Source organism: Triturus cristatus, chromosome 2_1 (genome assembly GCF_964204655.1).
Source record: "Triturus cristatus chromosome 2_1, aTriCri1.1, whole genome shotgun sequence".
Classification (NCBI taxonomy): Eukaryota; Metazoa; Chordata; class Amphibia; order Caudata; family Salamandridae; genus Triturus; species Triturus cristatus.
Genome location: NC_140581.1, coordinates 663,908,880 through 663,930,971, shown reverse-complemented (window position 1 = coordinate 663,930,971; position 22,092 = coordinate 663,908,880).

Sequence of the window (22,092 nt, the reverse complement as noted above, 5' to 3'; positions counted from 1 at the left end):
TTCCCACTTCTCTCAACCCGTGTGGTGTGTAACTAAGTGTTTTTAGAAAGGGGTCGACATGTTTCGCGCTATGATGTGGTCCCTAGTGGATCCCAGAGCGCTTCATCAGGACCAAATAGAAAGCAAAAAACGGGAATCAGGAAAAGACACCCTGTATTCCTTTATATATCCTAGATAAGGTATGTTTGACAGTTATTGTCTTAGGACAAGTTATTATACAGAAGTCCTGTTTCACAGCCTAAAAGGGAGACAAAAAAGAGGGGGGGGAGGAAAGGGGAAACAAGAAAAAGAGAGCCTAGTGACATATTAGTTAAATATAGTACTATAAGATAGGATCGAAATCACAGGCGCACATTATGTGCCCAGGTGCCAGATGCATGAAACATATAACGGACGTGTGTGCGTCTTTTGGATCATGCGTCTCTTAAAAAGTGCTATAGGTGGCCCTACGCATAGGTGAAACGAAGCGGTAATGTACATCATGTTCTACCCTGACTTAGATTCTCAAGGTGAACTATGCCGCCTCGGAGTAAATGTGGCTACTGGAACTGTGCGGTTTGGCATATATCCAAAATAACTGGTGAATGGATGGAGTGAGGGAGGAATTATCCGGTGCCGAATAGTGGTGGTAGCCGAAGGGGTTGTGAATTACAGCTGCCTCATACGATTCTGTATGGTTCTATATAAATCCCTCTGGACGAAACCCTCGCCTTAAGGAATGGCATGCGCTAATAAATGCGCCGGCCCCAGCACAGGTAGGAACGGGGACAACAAGCGCGGTGTGGAAAGGCATGCGTAAGTGCGATTAAAACGTAATTCTAAAGATATGGCGTGGGGTAAAGAATTTATTCTGAACAACCCAAGTGTAGTATTCATGTGTTATATGTTGATACAAAAGAACAGAAAGCCTACCCTCCCAGGTTCGGAGAAGGGCTCCGTCGGCTGTACCACGGAGTGAGGCTATGTAAAGGAAAAGCAGAAAGAAACATTGTAGGAAGAAACGTTAGCGGTATTGTCAGAAATAAATACTTGGTGCAGTATGGACAGAGGGAGGGAGGGGTAACTTAGTAGAAATCCAGCCTCACGTCACGGGAAACCTACCCGTACTGCGGTACTGCCGGTAGCATTCTGGACCGAAAGGAAGTGGAAATAAATACCGCTACTGGTCTGATTGCAGGCTGCGGGTGGTGACGTCACCACGCTGCATGAAGGGAGAGAGTCAGCCTAGCGGGGAATGAAGCGGCCATCTTAGAGTGGTCAAGGGGGGGTCGAACTGGGGAGGGAGCAATACTGTATTCTTGTGTCGCTGTGCTCTGCCACAGCGAAATTGTGCGGTGGCTAAAGGATGAATAGGAATAAGATTCCTGGAACATAAAAGAGCGCCTATGTAAGGGATAAGCCTCAGTAACGTGAGGATGTCACGGGAGGCGGAACCAAGTAGTGGTCCAAATGGAGCTGATGTTGCATTTCAGAGTGCGAGGAGGTCACAACACAGAGGGAATCCCCAACTCAAGGGAGCTGGGGCCAGATGGAGGACGAGGAACAATGTTGTTATCCCTTTCCAAAAAGCCCTGAGGTAGTTTGTAAGTGCCTGCACCTAACTGAATTTGAGAAGGTGAAGGGGAATATATTTTCCACCCACATCAATGGGATCCGATCGGGGTTATAAGGGGGAGGTCTATGGTAACCAAGTAAGGTATTGAGCCAAATGCTTGTATTAAATACCACTAAAAGTACAGTGGGATGTAGTGCATGCTTCCTCTAGAGGGGTGTTAAGGCAATGACCAGAATGGTTATGATAGCGAGGGCTGTACACTAAGTAATGAGATGGAGAGCATGGTTCCTAGTCTCTAGCGTGTAATGCAATGAGGTGTATAAATAGTATAGGATTAATGCGATAGATCAACCCAGGGTATATCTTCATTGAGTCCACATTTGTTACTTCTGAGTTTAAACACCCATCGTTGTTCCTGTTTAAATAGTGTGGAGGCTGTCCAATGTGAATTGGATTCGATGATCGTCCAGTGTAAGCTTTCTGGAGGATGGTTCTTTTCTAGGAAATGGGTTTGCAATCTCGTTGAAACGGATAGTACTCTTATGCTCCCCGATCCGGACCTTCACTGGTCTGTCAGTCATGCCAATGTATTGTGAGCCGCAGGGACAATTGATCAAGTACACGCAGTTCTTCGTGTTACAATTGGTATGATGTGTCTGCTTCCAGAGCCTAGGGAGTCCCAGGTCAAGTTCCTTAGTGGCGCTTGTCTGGGGACATGCTGCACATAAACCACACGGGTAATGACCTACTACCGGTGGTAAGTTCCATAGTGTGGGTTGAGTCCGGATAGTATTTTTAGGGCGTGTGTGCACTAACATGTCCCTAAGATTCTGTGTTCTCTTGAAGGCAAAGAGTGGTTTGGGACCTGGTTGGAACTGCCCGGTTTCGAGGATCTTCCAATTCTTTTTAATGATTTTCTGGATCTTATTTGAGTTGGGCGTGTAAGATGTAACACAAGTTAGAATATCTGTGGTGGTTTTTTCTTTTGTTTCTAGTAGAGCTTCTCTGTGATTGTTCCTAGCTCGTTTGCGGGCTTGTTTCATGATTCTTTTCGGATACTCTCTCTTTATCAGATTCTCAGTTAGAGTGTCTGCCTCTTTTTCAAATTCTGTGATGGTATTACAGTTACGTCGTAGTCGAAGAAACTGGCCCACCGGTAAGTTGTTTCTTAAAGACTTAAGGTGGTGACTTTGAAACAGAAGGAGACTATTTCTGTCAGTCGGTTTTTTGTGATTGGTGGTCATGAGAGACCCGACTTTAAGAGATATCAGGAGATCAAGGAAAGGAATGGACTCCGATGATAGGGTGCCAACAAATTGTAGGAATGGGTTGAGGGTGTTGATCCAGGTAAAAAAAGCACAACATATCTCTTCGTCTCCTTTCCAGAAGATGATGATATCATCGATGTACCTTCGCCATAATAGAATATTGTTGATGTAATGGTTGGTATCTGTCAGGATATGTTCTTCTTCAAAGTTCGCCATGTACAAACAGGCCAGACTCGGCGCGAAGGTGCTCCCCATGCTGGTGCCCTGAACTTGATGGTAAAGCTTGTCTTCGAAGGCAAAGTAGTTCTCTTTCAGTGCTATCGTTGCGCAATCACAGATGAAAGTGTCAGGTGTCATGGAGGGCCATGGGTTCACGTTACGGAGAACCTTATCCAAGACTGTAAGTGTGGCATCTTGGGGAATGTTTGTATATAGAGCTTCCACGTCTAAGGTGACTAAGAGGGTTATAGACTCCGGTGCTCCAAATTGTTTAATAAGGTTCAGAACTTCTGTTGTGTCTCTCAGGTAAGTGGGGGTCTTGGTTACCAAAGGGCGTAGGAACACATCTCAGAATTTCCTCAAAGGTTCCAACAGGGAATCAATCCCAGACACAATGGGCCTTCCAGGTGGAGGAGTAATCCCCTTATGAATTTTCGGTAGGCAGTAGAAGTACGGGGTGCGGGGGTTCTTGTTCATAAGGAATGAAGCCTCATCCTTCGTTATCCACCCTTCTGCCTCTACTTCCAAAATCAAATGCTGTATCATGGTTGAGAGACGTGTAGTCGGATCTTCTTCAATGGGTTCGTAGTACCTAGTATTGGATAGTTGTCGTAGGCATTCGTCATCATAAGTAATCTTATCCTGAATGACAATGGCACCTCCTTTGTCCACGGGTTTCAGAATGATGGTTCCATCCTCTGTCAGGTTTTTAAGAAGGAGTCTTTCATCTTTGGAAAGATTGTTGAAGGGGCGGGTAGTGGTTATGTTCTCCACCTCTTTCAGTACGGCCTGTTCAAAAGTCAGTACCTCATTTAAAGTCACTGCTGAGGTGGGAGTGAACCTAGATTTATTCCTGAGACCTGAGCCGACAGGTGGGGTCTCAGGTTTGTCTTGAAAAAATGCTCTTAGGCGAACTTTATGAAAGAATTGATTGAATTCTTGATGTAAGATAAAGTCGTCTTCCTTAGGTGTTGGTACAAATCCTAGACCTTTCTCCAAAAGTCTGTTCTCACCTTCAGTAATAGGTCTAGAGGATAGGTTCACCACTAGGGTCTTGCTGTCTTGCTTCGTAAGACCATTGGTTCCGGGTCCTGCCAGTGGACAGTCTTGGTTCCTCCTCTTCTTTTGCCTCTTCCTCTGCCCCTCCCTCTGTTGAAAAAAGGGGGGGGGGTTCTGATACTGTTGGTAGTTTTGTATCGGGTTTTGTCCCATTGGGCCGTTCCATATGGGTTGGGGACCCATCCATGGTCCTTGATACATTGGTGTATGGAACAGATGAGTAGGGAAGCCGTGGAACAGAGGTGGTGGAGGAGGTTGGTGCCTGTAGCCACCTCTTGGTCTTTGTTGTCTATTCTCATAGTTGGATTCACTGCTCGAAGAGCCTGATCTTCCGGAGTAGTTACTGCTTGCATTATCTGTAGTGGTATCAATGTTGGGAAAGACATAGTCGTCTTTGGTATATGGATACATTTTTTCTTTGTCAAACCGCTTGACATCTTTTTGTAACTGATTGATTTTTTGTTTAGTGAGATATTCTTTGTGTTCATTCATTTCCAGATTTATTTCAGAGAGTTTCGATTTGAATGCTGTGATGGAAATACCGGTCTTCAGTCTATTCTCAGATAGGTTGATCTGGATAAGTAATTCATCAGACAGGCGCTTTGCTGTGTTGATAATCAATATCAGCCAATCACGTGTGCACTTCCAGGATATTCTTGACCATTCGCGACGGAACGTCAGATCTTGAAGGAATATCCTTGGGGCCAGAGTTATCAGAAGGCCATTGGGGGCGATATTTGCTCTAAGATATTCCGTCATGATGGTTCCATGTAAAGCTGTTTTTATCTGTAGTTTCCGCAGAGTTTGGAGCGACCTCCAGTCGTCATTGCCGCTGCTAGAAGGTGCACTTCCGTCTTCTGCTAATAATGATGGTGCCCTTAGGATCTCGGCTACCATGTGATCATCAAAGCTAAGACCTGGGTTGTCCATCAGGTCACAGAGGTGTATGATGTTAGTCACTTCCGTCAAGGTAATCCAGTGGTAGAAGGCCACGCGTGCACAATTAAAAAATGGGGGGTAGTATACAACAGGAAGAGGATAGAGGATATAGTTGTCCCATGGCCAACAGCCGTACTTAATATCAAACAAAAATCAGAGGGGGGGACAAGGAGCTAATTAGAAAGAGGTCCTGAACCAATGCTCCTAAAACCAGTACAAAATCACAATAAATGGTTTCAGTTCCTTCAAGAAGAGGGATTTACAGCCAACAGTTATATGCTGTAAAAAATAGGGGATGTCTCCATAGGATAGGTGAGTATGCAGAGAGGAGAAAGAGTACTCCTTTGTATGGTACGTGGTGCCCTCACACACCCTTACGAGTGTATAGCATCATCATTGGGCAAAATTGTTCCTCGTGGGGGTGGCGCTGCAGTCCCTCACGGGCCCTGTGAGGGGCTCTCTGGCGGAGATCTTTTTAGGAGTTGCCGCATTTGTGACTGAGGGTATGTGGGTGGGAAGTGATAGTGAGTGCAGTTTAAAATGAGCCAGGAGGCCCTAATAACTTTATTCAAAGAACCCCTGGTTCAGAATAAAAATCCACGGGGATGGAGATGCACAATGGTGCCACTTAGAGAGGGGAAACAAGACCAAATTGATTCCCACTTCTCTCAACCCGTGTGGTGTGTAACTAAGTGTTTTAAGAAAGGGGTCGACATGTTTCGCGCTATGATGTGGTCCCTAGTGGATCCCAGAGCGCTTCATCAGGACCAAATAGAAAGCAAAAAATGGGAATCAGGAAAATACACCCTGTATTCCTTTATATATCCTAGATAAGGTATGTTTGACAGTTATTGTCTTAGGACAAGTTATTATACAGAAGTCCTGTTTCACAGCCTAAAAGGGAGACAAAAAAGAGGGGGGGAGGAAAGGGTAAACAAGAAAAAGAGAGCCTAGTGACATATCAGTTAAATATGGTACTATAAGATAGGATCGAAATCACATGCGCACATTATGTGCCCAGGTGCCAGATGCATGAAACATATAACGGACATGTGCGCGTCTTTTGGATCATGCGTCTCTTAAAAAGTGCTATAGGTGGCCCTACGCATAGGTGAAACGAAGCGGTAGTGTACATCATGTTCTACCGTGACTTAGATTCTCAAGGTGAACTATGCCGCCTCGGAGTAAATGTGGCTACTGGAACTGTGCGGTTTGGCATATATCCAAAATAACTGGTGAATGGATGGAGTGAGGGAGGAATTATCCGGTGCCGAATAGTGGTGGTAGCCGAAGGGGTTGTGAATTACAGCTGCCTCATACGATTCTGTATGGTTCTATATAAATACCTCTGGACGAAACCCTCGCCTTAAGGAATGGCATCGCGCTAATAAATGCGCCGGCCCCAGCACAGGTAGGAACGGGGACAACAAGCGCGGTGTGGAAAGGCATGCGTAAGTGCGATTAAAACGTAATTCTAAAGATATGGCGTGGGGTAAAGAATTTATTCTGAACAACCCAAGTGTAGTATTCATGTGTTATATGTTGATACAAAAGAACAGAAAGCCTACCCTCCCAGGATCGGAGAAGGGCTCCGTCGGCTGTACCACGGAGTGAGGCTATGTAAAGGCAAAGCAGAAAGAAACATTGCAGGAAGAAACGTTAACGGTATCGTCAGAAATAAAAACTTGGTGCAGTATGGACAGAGGGAGGGAGGGGTAGCTTACTAGAAATCCATCCTCACGTCACGGGAAACCTATCCGTACTGCGGTACTGCCGGTAGCATTCGGGACCGAAAGGAAGTGGAAATAAATACCGCTACTGGTCTGATTGCAGGCTGTGGTGACGTCATCACGCTGCATGAAGGGAGAGAGTCAGCCTTGCGGGGAATGAAGCGGCCTTCTTAGAGTGGTCAAGGGGGGATCGAACTGGGGAGGGAGCAATACTGTATTCCTGTGTTGCTATGCTCTGCCACAGCGAAATTGTGCGGTGGCTAAAGGATGAATAGGAATAAGATTCCTGGAACATAAATGAGCGCCTATGTAAGGGATAAGCCTCAGTAACGTGAGGATGTCACGGGAGGCGGGACCAAGTAGTGGTCCAAATGGAGCTGATGTTGCCTTTCAGAGTGCGAGGAGGTCCCAACACAGAGGGAATCCCCAACTCAAGGGTGCTGGGGCCAGATGGAGGACGAGGAACAATGTCGTTATCCCTTTCCAAAAAGCCCCGAGGTAGTTTGTAAGTGCCTGCACCTAACTGAATTTGAGAAGGTGAAGGGGAATATATTTTCCACCCACATCAATGGGATCCGATCGGGGTTATAAGGGGGAGTTCTATGGTAACAGAGTAAGGTATTGAGCCAAATGCTTGTATTAAATACCACTAAAAGTATAGTGGGATGTAGTGCATGCTTCCTCTAGAGGGGTGTTAAGGCAATGACCGGAATGGTCATGATAGCGAGGGCTGTACATTAAGTAATGAGATGGAGAGCATGGTTCCTAGTCTCTAGCGTGTAATGCAATGAGGTGTATAAATAGTATAGGATTAATGCGATAGATCAACCCAGGGTATATCTTCATTGAGTCCACATTTGCTACTTTTGAGTTTAAACACCCATCGTTGTTCCTGTTTAAATAGTGTGGAGGCTGTCCAATGTGAATTGGATTCGATGATCGTCCAGTGTAAGCTTTCTGGAGGATGGTTCTTTTCTAGGAAATGGCTTTGCAATCTCATTGCAACGGATAGTACTCTTATGCTCCCCGATCCGGACCTTCACTGGTCTGGCAGTCATGCCAATGTATTGTGAGCCGCAGGGACAAGTGATCAAGTACACGCAGTTCTTCGTGTTACAATTGGTATGATGTGTCTGCTTCCAGATCCTAGGGAGTCCCAGGTCAAGTTCCTTAGTGGCGCTTGTCTGGGGACATGCTGCACATAAAACACGCTCTTGCCCTGCATTTGTAAGGTGATTCTTACCTCGTCAGCCGTGAGGGGAACGGCGCTTCATTCCGGAACCTGTGTCCTGGTCTCTGCGGTGCCGTGAGGGGAACGGCGGTGTATCTCAGGAACTACCACCCCCATCATCCCCTCTGCCGGGCGCCTGCCTACCATGTCATCAGGCAGCGCCGGGGAGGGTTCAAAGCCTCGGCTGAAGACCCGCAGCGCGGGACGCTCTTGCCCTGCATTTGTAAGGTGATTCTTACCTCGTCAGCCGTGAGGGGAACGGCGCTTCATTCCGGAACCTGTGTCCTGGTCTCTGCGGTGCCGTGAGGGGAACGGCGGTGTCTCTTAGGAACTACCACCCCCATCATCCCCTCTGCCGGGCGCCTGCCTACCGTGTCATCAGGCAGCGCCGGGGAGGGTTCAAAGCCTCGGCTGAAGACCCGCAGCGCGGGACGCGCCCGGGCAAAGCCCGGGCGAAGGGCGGGCCCGTCCTTGCCCGTCACTGCCCGGACCTGACTGGACTGGGCCACCCCCCTAACACTGTCACATGTGCAGCAGCAGGAAAGGTAGATTTGCACTTTCAGTTTGCGTTGGCTACATGACTAGTGTGCACTGCATATGTTTATTGAGGCTAGTGGCTTCTTTGTCTGGCTTATTGTAAAGTTGTACTGTGACCCAACATTCAGTCTATTGTTACATCACATTGCTATTATTGTTTCGAGATTGTATTGTTACAGGGGTGTACACAGTATATGATGGCAGGCAAGGGGAAGCGCTTGGGAGGAGGTGGGTCTGTGTCTGGCACACTTGACCATTTTATCACTAGAGCAGTTTCTGTTTTAGAACACGAACTGGCAATTACTGAGCGTCGGCTATCCACCGAGTTAACTCAAGCTAGGCGTTCTTCCATGGGAATACTTGCCTTAGCAAAATCCCCTAAGGACTCAGTAATGGAGGTTTTGGGAGATGTTGTGCAGCAGCGAAATATAGGGGACAGCACTATTACATCACCCGCTCGAAATGATCCAAATGATGCCTCGGGAGAGGTTGCTCCCATAGTTATTAGCGTTCCTTCTCATCCTAAATCTGTCTCTACTTACCCACAGACAAGAGCTAGCAAAAAGGGTGTCAAAAGTGCAATCTGTAAGAGGAAGAGAGATGGGCTGACTCAGGGTGGGAGACAGGCCAAGCACTCTAACATTACGACATTTTCACCATTGGAGACTGGTGAGGGCCAGGTTGTCGATAACTCTCTTCTGGATGAAACTTCTAATAGGGTTTTGGACCAGCCCCAATATAGTGATCTGATGTCCCGGATTGAGCAAGTAGTCCGTTCCCTAATATTGCCACATCAGGAAAGGGTAAAGGTGGTCTCTGATAAAGTTGATCGACTAGAGCAAACCATCCTAGATAATTTTTGATCACTAAAAAATGTTATCAAATTAGCCACTAAGGATAGTGTCAACCCTATTAAGGTTAATTCTACTCTTCCTGCCCCGTCACTTTCTCCTCCCATCACTGATGCACCATCTATAGCTCATTCTAGGGTATCTCCCCTTAGAACTCTGACAAAAGATAACACCACCACTCAAGGTGGTAGTCAGGTTAAGGTTGGTTCAACGGACTCATCAGGAATTAACTCTATAAATAGGTGTACACATAAAGGATTAAACATAGACTGCGGGGACAGAACAACTAAATCCTCCAATATTCATATCCACCTACCTCCTGACTCTATTCCTTATGTTGTTGTCTTGACCGGTGTTCCGGAACTTAAAATCGGCACAGAGGAATCTTATCAACAACTTAAAAATAAAGTAACTTTCTGGCTTAATCAAAAGAGACCGATCCCGAACTTTTTGGACGGGAAGATTCTCTTTGCCAGAAGAGTTAGTTGGGTGGGTCCCAGACCAAAAAATGTTCCAGGGGATTGTATCATTATTAATTTTAAGGACAGTCGTGTGGTGCGCTCTATTTGTGATCAACCACACAGTCGTGACAGGTCAGAAATAAGGACATATGATTTATGGTATTTTTATAATTTTTATCCTAACACTTCTGGAAGTGTTGGCCAAAACCAGGAAAGAAGGGGAATTAACTCAAACTCTGCTACATCCCCACCCGAGCTTACTGACAATATATACCATCCGGATGCCTTAGCTTGACCGGGGCTGGAGGGGTCTTCTTCTAGCACGTCTCCCTTACTAAACAATCTGATAGTTAGATCTGAGGGAAAGGGAGGTGAAGCTATAGAGCCGCATGAGTCCAGCCACAAAACGTCCTGCAAAATATTAAGCTGGAACATTGCTGGCATTAGACTTAAAAGCCAGGATGAGTTATGGGTGGGTTACGTTATGTCCCATGATATCATCGCCCTGCAGGAAACCTGGGACACAGCGAATAATCTCCTTTTGGATGGCTATGTTCATTTTTATATTCCAGCCATACCTAGCTTGGCGGGGAGGGCAAAGGGGGGCCTTGCATTGTTGGTCTCATTGAACCCAAAAGGATCGGCAAAACAGGTAGAATCTGGCTCCCAACATTGCTTGGTTGTAGAACTAGTGGTGGCAAACTCCCCTTCTTTGCTCCTGATTAATTTTTATAATTCCAAAGACAGTGTAAGCTTAAACCAGCATCTAGAATCTCTCGGGGAGGTTCTGGATAAATTCAGAGCGTCACATAATAGCTTTGAGGTCATCCTAATGGGTGACCTAAATATCCATCCCTGCAGCCTAGGCTGTATCTTGGACGATGATGATGGATTCTCCTATTCATCATCCACACATTTTGAACACACCAAACAAGGCGAGGCTTTGGAGAGCCTATTGGCTTCCGCAGACCTCTCCGAACCCGGTTGCAGCTCGGAAGGTCAGAGATTGTGTACTTTTAAAGGAACTGATTCAGGCTCAGTCATCGATTACATTTTTGTTTCTTCTTTGATTTTGTCCCTGATTTTAAACTACAGGGTTGAGGACTCCGTATTCGGTGACCATAATCCTGTGATAGCCGAGGTCGCCCTGGAAGGGTCCTTGGCCTTTAAAGACTCAAGAAATTCGGGAACTAGAGCCCTTGTAGCAAAAGACCAGGGCAGGAGATTAAAATGGGCTCATGTGACCCCGAATACTTTTTTACAAGAAGTTCTGTCTAAGGTTGAACCGGAGGTGGGTATATGTTTAGACCATGTTAACACCAACCCAAGGATAGTTGAGGCCTTTAATACCATTTGCCTACATATAAATGCGGCCCTCCTGGTTAAATCTAAGTAAGGTGGCCAAACAGGCAAAAAATGGTTTGATACTAACTGTACCAAGGCTCATTCCGCTCTTTTGAAGACAATAAAGGGTAAACCGAGAAAAAGACCCCTGATTACATCTTTGAGGAAACAGTATAAACTGGCCATCAAAGCTCGTAAAAACGAGATTCAGGAAGAAGCCTGGAATAATCTACTGTCACCGGAAACTTTGCGGGATAGCTCCAAATTTTGGGGAGTTATAAATCATTCTTTCTTTTCCGGTAGCGAGAACCAGGCTATGGATTGTAGCATTCCTGACGAGCAGTGGTTACTCCACTTTGAAAAAATCTACAGTTCATTCTCGTCCGAGAATTTAGAGGGGCTGTTACCCTCGAATCAGGTTGGTCCAGTTTTGGCCTTCAAGGAGGAGGATGTAGAAAAAGCTATTCTTGAGACATCTAAGAATAAGGCGCCAGGCCCTGACGGTGTTCCGGCAGACCTATATAGGTCTGCTCCTAAACTGTGGGCCAAAATACTTACAAACGTCTTTAATGCCGCTAGAAATAAGAATATCCCGGAGTCTTGGGCAAAGTCCATAATCATCCCAATTTTTAAAAAAGGCCAGAGGGATGATCCGGCCTGTTATAGGCCCATTTCCCTAATTGACTCCGCCGTTAAAATCTTAGGCAGAGTCATTTTGGGCAGATTGAACACCTGGCTCGAGGGTAGTAGCATATTATCAGACGCCCAATACGGTTTTAGGGCTAATAGGAGCACGCAGGATCAATGCTTAAATCTTCACTTACTCATTTGCAAATATACTATTGCAAAGGAGGGGTCCCTATATATGGCCTTCATGGACCTCTCCTCAGCTTTTGACCTGGTTAACAGGTCAAAATTGTAGAGTATTCTTTTGGATATAGGGGTTGATCCCCCTCTGGTTGGATTTTTGGCAGATCTCCATCGTGGCTTATCAGCCTCGGTGAGAGTCACCCAAGGGGGAAGGTGCACCAACTGTTTTAAGTCAGAGAGGGGTGTCAGGCAGGGGTGCATATTGGCACCCCTCCTTTTTACACTATATATAAACGCCTTGGACCCAGCCCTGGCCAATGCAGTGGCGGATGTACCACGTGTAGGAGACACGAAGATCCCAGTTCTCCTATACGCTGATGACGCCGTGCTTTTGGCGCGTTCAGGGGTGGCTCTTGATAGACTATTGGCCTCTTTCGGTGACTTTATGACATCATTAGACCTGAAAATTAATACTCAAAATTCACAGGTTATGGTCACTGGTCAGGCCAGTAGGAAAAAGAAATCCAAATCCTTTTTTTGTCTAGGCCATGAGGTTAAAAGGGTCCCAATTTTTACTTACCTAGGGGTCATCTTTGATGAGAAAGGCACATGGGGCCCGCAACATAAACAAAAAGGCAATTCTGTGGCAAGATCGGCCGCAGCTATACTTGGTTTTCTATATCAATTCACTACAGGGCGTTTTGGCTTCTTGTACTTGTAGGGGGGCATTTTGCAGACTGTGGTGAACTTACCTGACGCCCTGACGCCCTGCTTATCAACTGCCATTCCTTCTGGGTTGCTGTCGTTGTGGTCTCCCCCGCCGCCATCACCTTTGCTGGCCGCTGTGGGGGGGGGGGGGACTACATCCCCCAGAGTCCTTGGCGGCACTTCCTGGTCCCGCCTTCCAGCGCGCCCGGAGGCGCTTAAAATCGAGAGGCTCCCTCGGTGGAGCGGGGGCATTTTGCAGACTGTGGTGAACTTACCTGACGCCCTGCTTATCTCCTGCCATTCCTTCTGGGTTGCTGTCGTTGTGGTCTCCCCCGCCGCCATCACCTTTGCTGGCCGCTGTGGGGGGGGGACTACATCCCCCAGAGTCCTTGGCGGCACTTCCTGGTCACGCCTTCCAGCGCGCCCGGAGGCGCTTAAAATCGAGAGGCTCCCTCGGTGGAGCGGGGGCATTTTGCAGACTGTGGTGAACTTACCTGACGCCCTGCTTATCTCCTGCCATTCCTTCTGGGTTGCTGTCGTTGTGGTCTCCCCCGCCGCCATCACCTTTGCTGGCCGCTGTGGGGGGGGACTACATCCCCCAGAGTCCTTGGTGGCACTTCCTGGTCCCGCCTTCCAGCACGCCCGGAGGCGCTTAAAATTGAGAGGCTCCCTCGGTGGAGCGGGGGCATTTTGCAGACTGTGGTGAAATTACCTGACGCCCTGCTTATCTCCTGCCATTCCTTCTGGATTGCTGTCGTTGTGGTCTCCCCCGCCGCCATCACCTTTGCTGGCCGCTGTGGGGGGGGACTACATCCCCCAGAGTCCTTGGCGGCACTTCCTGGTCCCGCCTTCCAGCGCGCCCGGAGGCGCTTAAAATCGAGAGGCTCCCTCGGTGGAGCGGGGGCATTTTGCAGACTGTGGTGAACTTACCTGACGCCCTGCTTATTTCCTGCCATTCCTTCTGGGTTGCTGTCGTTGTGGTCTCCCCCGCCGCCATCACCTTTGCTGGCCGCTGTGGGGGGGGACTACATCCCCCAGAGTCCTTGGCGGCACTTCCTGGTCCCGCCTTCCAGCGCGCCCGGAGGCGCTTAAAATCGAGAGGCTCCCTCGGTGGAGCGGGGGCATTTTGCAGACTGTGGTGAACTTACCTGACGCCCTGCTTATCTCCTGCCATTCCTTCTGGGTTGCTGTCGTTGTGGTCTCCCCCGCCGCCATCACCTTTGCTGGCCACTGTGGGGGGGGACTACATCCCCCAGAGTCCTTGGCGGCACTTCCTGGTCCCGCCTTCCAGCTCGCCCGGAGGCGCTTAAAATCGAGAGGCTCCCTCGGTGGAGCGGGGGCATTTTGCAGACTGTGGTGAACTTACCTGACGCCCTGCTTATCTCCTGCCATTCCTTCTGGGTTGCTGTCGTTGTGGTCTCCCCGCCGCCATCACCTTTGCTGGCCGCTGTGGGGGGGGACTACATCCCCCAGAGTCCTTGGCGGCACTTCCTGGTCCCGCCTTCCTGCGCGCCCGGAGGCGCTTAAAATCGAGAGGCTCCCTCGGTGGAGCGGGGGCATTTTGCAGACTGTGGGGAACTTACCTGACGCCCTGCTTATCTCCTGCCATTCCTTCTGGGTTGCTGTCGTTGTGGTCTCCCCCGCCGCCATCACCTTTGCTGGCCGCTGTGGGGGAGGACTACATCCCCCAGAGTCCTTGGCGGCACTTCCTGGTCCCGCCTTCCAGCGCGCCCGGAGGCGCTTAAAATCGAGAGGCTCCCTCGGTGGAGCGGGGGCATTTTGCAGACTGTGGTGAACTTACCTGACGCCCTGCTTATCTCCTGCCATTCCTTCTGGGTTGCTGTCGTTGTGGTCTCCCCCGCCGCCATCACCTTTGCTGGCCGCTGTGGGGGGGGACTACATCCCCCAGAGTCCTTGGCGGCACTTCCTGGTCCCGCCTTCCAGCGCGCCCGGAGGCGCTTAAAAGCGAGAGGCTCCCTCCGCGTCGCGGGTCGCGCGCGGGCGGAGCCGGGCTAAGCCCGGGCAAAGGGCGGGCCCTCTGTGGCCCTCAGGGGACCGAGGGAGACGGGACGGGCCACCCCCCTTTTTGTTCATTCATCACCCTGGACCTAAGCATTGAGGTGACTTTGCTATTACCTTTATAGGTCGTATGAGAGTTTGTGTATGCTCTTATAGCTGTTAAAGTGGTGTCTCTAGTGTTGTAACCATTCCTTCGGTCACTCCGTATAGAATGACTAAAGCAAGAAAGACTCCCGTGGCTACAAGATCAATTACCAGAAACAAAAATGTATCATCTACACCATTACCATCACTTACAGCTATAGACCTAATGCTACAAAAAACTATAGGTGTAGTTGCTGACGCTATTCAAAACACGGAGAGGCGCCTGTCACTAACCCCAAATATGTGCTTCCCAAATCTTGACATGCATACAACTGTTAACAATAATACTATGGAGTCCCTTTCTAATGCGGAGGATTCACTCTTGTTACTATCTTTTACAGGGCTACCTAGTGGTAAAAGTTGTTTAAATAATACATCTTTAACTCCACTTGTTCCAACGATTAGTATTGAAGGAAGCCCCTTGTTTGTTCCTAATTGTGGGGATAATTCGCGTCTATCTTATCTAGGAAACATGCCATCAAATCCCCCAGGGGAAGTACTTACAGAAAGTTCTCCCCTAGTTAACAACACAACAGTAGATAATTCATCTCCCCCAAAAAAGCTGAAACGGCGTTACGGTAAAAAAACAAAATCAATTGTGCGGAAAACCTACAGACCGCTAGGTAATCATAAGCCCTCAGCAAAAGACGTTTGGCAAAACTTTAAACTGGTTAAATCAACTAAAAAAACATCTAACGAGATTGCAAAACCTTCAAAGCAAGATGTACTATTGCTCAATGAAAAACAGCCAGAGAATATTAAAACCCTAATAGATCAGTCAAGCCAAACAGAAAGGGTGGGTATATTAGATAAATTATACTTAACAGATTTGGAACAGTTATTTCGTTCTCTCCTTCAGCCTATAAGTGAAAAAATATTTAGCATTGAGCAATTTTTGGAGAAGTTTGAGAAGCTTCAGAGCAAGGATTCCATTAGCATGCCCAAATCTTCCATCACATCTATACAGATTGACAATTTAGAAACTGTCTATCCTAACTTGGCATATCTCTCTCCTTTGGGTGTAATAGTTCATAATGATCCAAAACCGCCCATAAGTGAACACAACGAAATAATAGTAGCGTCGACTATGCCTACTACCTCAGATGGCCTATTAGTGGGCAGCGATGAAAGCGAATGGGCCACGGAAGGTTTATCTCCTGTCTCATCTGATGACCAGGCTGAACCTGAAAGGCCCATATTAACAACAAATACAGCTATTAATGTGCGATCAGCACAATTACCTACGCTGCCACAACAAAATAAAAAACCCATTCATATTAATCTCCCTCCTTAATCTCACCCATACACCATAGTAATGATAGGTGTACCACAATTAGAAGAGGGTAAGGTAGAGAGATATGGGGATTTGAAAAATAAAGTTAGTCATTGGCTAACCGCACATAGACCGATCCCTCGCCACATTAGTGGTAAAATAACAAACCTTAGGAGGGTCGATTGGGTGGGTCACAGATTTAAATCCACCGAGGGTGATTGTATTATTGTTACCTTTAAGGATAACCGTGTAGTAAAGCACATTACCAGCTGGAAGGAAGGCTCGATTAATAGCTTGATTCGCACTATGGATCTAGGTTATTTTTATCCCTCAAGTGCTTACAGTTCTAATAAACTGTTTACAAACCCTAACAGAGAACAGGAGGAAAACTATGTTAATCACAATTTATATTATGACGATGTAACACCAACAAACTATGGTCCTTATATCACAAGAAACCATATACAGTATAGGAGTGATATACCAGGGGAGACTAGACAGGGTAACCACCCAGTATCTTATTATGAAAAATGGGAGGCCCCACACGGATTGCTTCATCACCGAAATCATTTTCAAATAAAATACCCTGACATCTACTACAACGTACCTACTTCAAATAGGTTTGATGTCTTTTATGAGCAGAATGGCCTAGAAGGTGTTGATTGACTGCATGATATACCAGCCTTATCCACGTATACTGATCATAAGCCTAGCACTTCTGTCCATGGCGAAATTGAGTCCTCACAAGTAGCAATCGTTCCCCCTTTAAACGCTGAATTAGTTAGTAGTAATCATGTAGAGCCAGATATAGATTTTTTAAGAGATAGCCTCGAATCAGTCGAACACGAGCATATTAGTACATTGCATTACCCGTCTGAAACTTTTAATCTTCATCCAGCCCATGTAGAACCAATTCCTTCTACTACGGAAAACACAGGAGTTATACATGTTGATCAATTAAATTGTTTATTAGAACCCACTCATACTGAAGTTTTCAATGGTATTGAGACTGATGATGTTTATAATGTGAGTTTAGTCTCCTGGAATGTAGCAGGTTTGGCTGATAAAATAAGTGATCCCACATGGTTGGCATTTGTTAAAAAACATGCCTTCATATGCCTTCAAGAGACATGGATGGAAGAGAACAATGTTTTCATTGAAGGATATCAAAGTTTTATTAGGCCAGCAGCCCCCTCAGCTAGTGGTAGAGCAAAGGGGGGCCTGGCCATTTTTATAAATTTGGCTCTTTCTTGTCTTATACGTAATCGACATAATGCAAATAGAAATGTGCAAGTACTCGAACTGAAGAGAGGTAAACATGCTCTGACTCTGGTTAATTTTTACAACGCTATATCCAGTCAAGGGGAATGTAATATATTGTCTCTGAAAGAAATGCTGAGAGAAGGTGCAGGTGTATTGTCATGTAATCTACTGATAGTAGGAGACTTTAACGTACACCCTTGTGGTAACCCACGAGTCACTCCAAACGCTGAATTAGTTAGTAGTAATCATGTAGAGCCAGATATAGATTTTTTAAGAGATAGCCTCGAATCAGTCGAACACGAGCATATTAGTACATTGCATTACCCGTCTGAAACTTTTAATCTTCATCCAGCCCATGTAGAACCAATTCCTTCTACTACGGAAAACACAGGAGTTATACATGTTGATCAATTAAATTGTTTATTAGAACCCACTCATACTGAAGTTTTCAATGGTATTGAGACTGATGATGTTTATAATGTGAGTTTAGTCTCCTGGAATGTAGCAGGTTTGGCTGATAAAATAAGTGATCCCACATGGTTGGCATTTGTTAAAAAACATGCCTTCATATGCCTTCAAGAGACATGGATGGAAGAGAACAATGTTTTCATTGAAGGATATCAAAGTTTCATTAGGCCAGCAGCCCCCTCAGCTAGTGGTAGAGCAAAGGGGGGCCTGGCCATTTTTATAAATTTGGCTCTTTCTTGTCTTATACGTAATCGACATAATGCAAATAGAAATGTGCAAGTACTCGAACTGAAGAGAGGTAAACATGCTCTGACTCTGGTTAATTTTTACAACGCTATATCCAGTCAAGGGGAATGTAATATATTGTCTCTGAAAGAAATGCTGAGAGAAGGTGCAGGTGTATTGTCATGTAATCTACTGATAGTAGGAGACTTTAACGTACACCCTTGTGGTAACCCACGAGTCACTCCCATGGGGTCTCTGGGATGTAACAATGTAAATGGTTTTCATTTCAACCACACTAGGTGTGGACTTCTCCTAAATGATTTGCTAAATGAAAACAATTTGTCTGTAGCTATGTCTATGGTGCCTGAGTCTAAGGTTCATGATGTTCAAACATTTAAAAGATCAGGCTATGGGTCTTTTATAGACCATATATTTCTATCTGCAGACCTTGCCAATCTGGCTTCCAGTTTTACTATCCAAACGAATATTTACAGTGATCATAACCCCCTAACTATTAGATTGGGTGGGGGTGTATTTGAACAGCGAAAGCACTGTGAAGATCGGGGAACCTTAAACTGTATAAATGGTAAACGTCGTCTGAAATGGCACTTGGTAAATCATGAAAACTTTTATAATGAAATTAATAATTTATGTGGCCAAGAACTTGCGGCTTGTGCATCAACATCCACATCCCCAGAGCAAATTATAGCTATTTTTGAGGATGTGGTGTCCACAGTAGGCTCATTGCTGCTAGTGTCAGTGAAGGGACAAGTCAGAAATAACCCTAAATGGTTTGACCATACTTGCTCTAAGGCAAGCAAAGACTTAAGAAAAGCATTAAAAACTAAACCCAGAGACTCAGGTCTAATTAAAAATCTTCGATTGATTTACAAAAAATCACTTGATAGACGAAAAAAGGAAATAAAGGCCTGTACCTGGGAATCTTTGCTTGACCCTTTAATTCTGGGTAACAGCAGCAAATTTTGGGAAATTATCAATAAACCTTTGTTTGATAACCCCAGTGATACTGCATTAGGTACTAACATCCCAGAGGAGGATTGGATCAATCATTTTAGCGTAATCTTTAAAAGCAACGAGCAACAGGCAGAACATGAATTTTTAATTCCCAAGGAGAACTCTCTGTACTTTTTGGTCAACGAGGTAGAAAAGGCCATCCATGGGCTAACCGGTAATAAGGCACCAGGACCGGATGGTCTACCTCCGGATCTTTTTAAATCTTGTACCCTACTTTGGGCCCCTGTTCTCACCAATGTAATAAATGCAGCTGCGACCTCTGGTTGCCCAAAGTCATGGGGGCAATCGACTATAGTTCCTGTGTTTAAAAAGGGTGATCGTAGTAGCCCATTATGCTACAGGCCAATTTCATTAATCAACTCTGTAGCAAAAGTAGTAGGGGGTGTAATCTTGAACAGGTTAACAACATGGGCACACGAGAATAATGTTATATCCTCAATACAATATGGCTTCAGACCTGGACACTCAACAGTAACCCAGTGTCTGAACCTATATTTGATCGTAGGCAAATATACTTTGGCGCGACAGGGAACCATTCATATGGCTTTTATGGACTTATCATCCGCTTTTGACTGCGTGGACAGAGGTAAATTATGGGACATTATGTCAAAGATGGGCGTTGAGCAGAATCTAATTCACTTACTGGCTGATCTGCACTCTGATACAAGAGCTAATGTTCGCTATACTCAAGATTTGAAAGTGACAGGGGACATTAGAATCAATCGGGGTGTTCGACAAGGATGTATCCTGGCCCCATTCCTCTTTAACCTGTATATTAATGAGTTAGAGGATTATCTGTTAAGAACAGGTGCGGATTACCCTCATGTAGGCCGAAGAGGTGTTCCAGTTCTGCTCTACGCAGACGATGCTGTCCTGGTTTCAAGGACAGCAATCGGTCTCCAGACACTCTTAAATTCATTTTATCTTTTTATGGAGTCTCGAGGCCTTAGTATTAATAACTCTAAGTCCTTTGTTATGAAAATTGGCCAAGGGTCAAGAAAACCAAATTCTTTCATCATAAACGGGGAAAAAATTCCATCGTCCAAAACCTTCTCATACCTCGGGGTCCTTCTTGATGTTCAATTATCTTGGGGCCCTGCTGTCCTTAAAAAGAAGGGCGAAGTAACTCGCGTTAATGCAGCCATACTTGGTTTTGCGAGAAAAATGGGCAATAGCCCGGTGGCTGCCTTGCTTAAACTATATCAAGCCAAGAGCGTTGCCGTTGCTTGCTACGGTAGCGAGCTCTGGGGCTATAGCCAGATGCGAGACCTAGAGGCTACAGAAAACAACTTTCTAAAGAAGGTCTTGAGGCTGCCAAGGGGAACCGGTAACCTCTCGGTTCATGAGAAGTTAGGTGTACCCTTTCTTAGTGATAGAATAGCAGCAAACCCCTTATTATGTTGGATGAACTCTTGGCTAAACAATGACATACCTCTTACTCACGATATATTAAGAGAAGCATTAACTTGGGATGGAAAGCTTAAGGTCCTGTGGCTGAAGTACATAAAAGATTGCCTCACTGAATTGGGACGGCCGGACCTGTTCTCAATCCCAACTACTATAACTAAAGCAGATGTTACATTCGTGAAAAATACATTTATGGCAACTAGGTACCTTGCACGGGAGGAGGGTGAGCTTTTGAAAAACAGTGTCAGGAAACACGTTCTACTTAAAACATGTTTACAAATGGAACCGTATTTATCATGGCCTATGTCCGGCTATGATCGTTTTCTGTTGACAAGGTTCTGTTTTGACCTGTTTCACCTCTTACTGGCGGTACCAAGAGGGGCCCATCGAGGTCAAGTGTTGCTTGCTTGCGGCTGCGACGGAAAGTCTCCGCAAGATTTGGCACACTTTTTATTTATCTGTCCTTACTACTCAGTACCTCGGAGGCTATATTTAAAGCCTTGCCTAAAAAAACTAAAATTCACACAGATTAAACCAGCACTTTATTTCCTTCAACTACTGAATTGTGACTGCACTCTATATGTATGCAGTTTTTTAAAATTAGCCATCATTTTCAGGAAAAGTATGGAAGGATAATTATGCTGTTATTATTGTTGTACCTCTTAATCTTTTTAACTTTGTATAATTATTTATATTCTTAACCTGCTTATCCTGCCTGTTGCTCTGGCTCTTAATGCTTACATAATCTGCCTGTCTTACAAATGAACTGGATAGCTCGTTTTTAAATTGTTTATGAAATTTGTTTATGAATGTATGTTTTATGAATTGTACTTTTATGATTGTAAAGATTACAATCGAATAAAGTTATTACTATTACTATATATATACTTGGTTTTGCCAAACGGTTGGGAGCTTGCCCCTGGAGGCCATTTTGAAAGTTTACAAAGCTAAATCTTCGGCAATAGCCACATATGGCTCTGCCATTTGGGGCTACACTAACAACGACACCATACAGAGGGTGGAAAACAAGTTTTTAAGAACTTTGCTGTCTGTCCCCCAGTCCACACCCACTTTTACAATACACTCAGAGCTGGGTATGGGGTTTGTTGTAGACATAATCAAAGTGGCACCTGTCATATGTTGGTTAAAAACTTGGCTTAAACAGGAAATTCCTCTAACCCACTTGATACTCAAGGATTGCCTTGCCCGGGATAGAGCCCATAGAATCCCATGGTTGGTATATGTTAAAAAGATGCTGGCAATAGTAGGCAGACCAGAGCTATTTAACTACCCTGACTGTATTAACAAGAAGGACATCCTGGGGATCAAGTCCGCACTACTGACACGATTTACGGTCGAGAGGGAGGAACTGGAACTAAAAAAGCCGTTAGTGAGAAGGAACTATGGGTTAATAACTGTGCCTGGTCTTGAACCTTACTTGGCATTTGTAACCAGCCCACTTCACAGGTCCCTCCTAATTAAATTTCGTTTAAATCTAATGCATTTTGTGCTAGGTCTTTATCCCACATGGGCTACCCCTGATAAT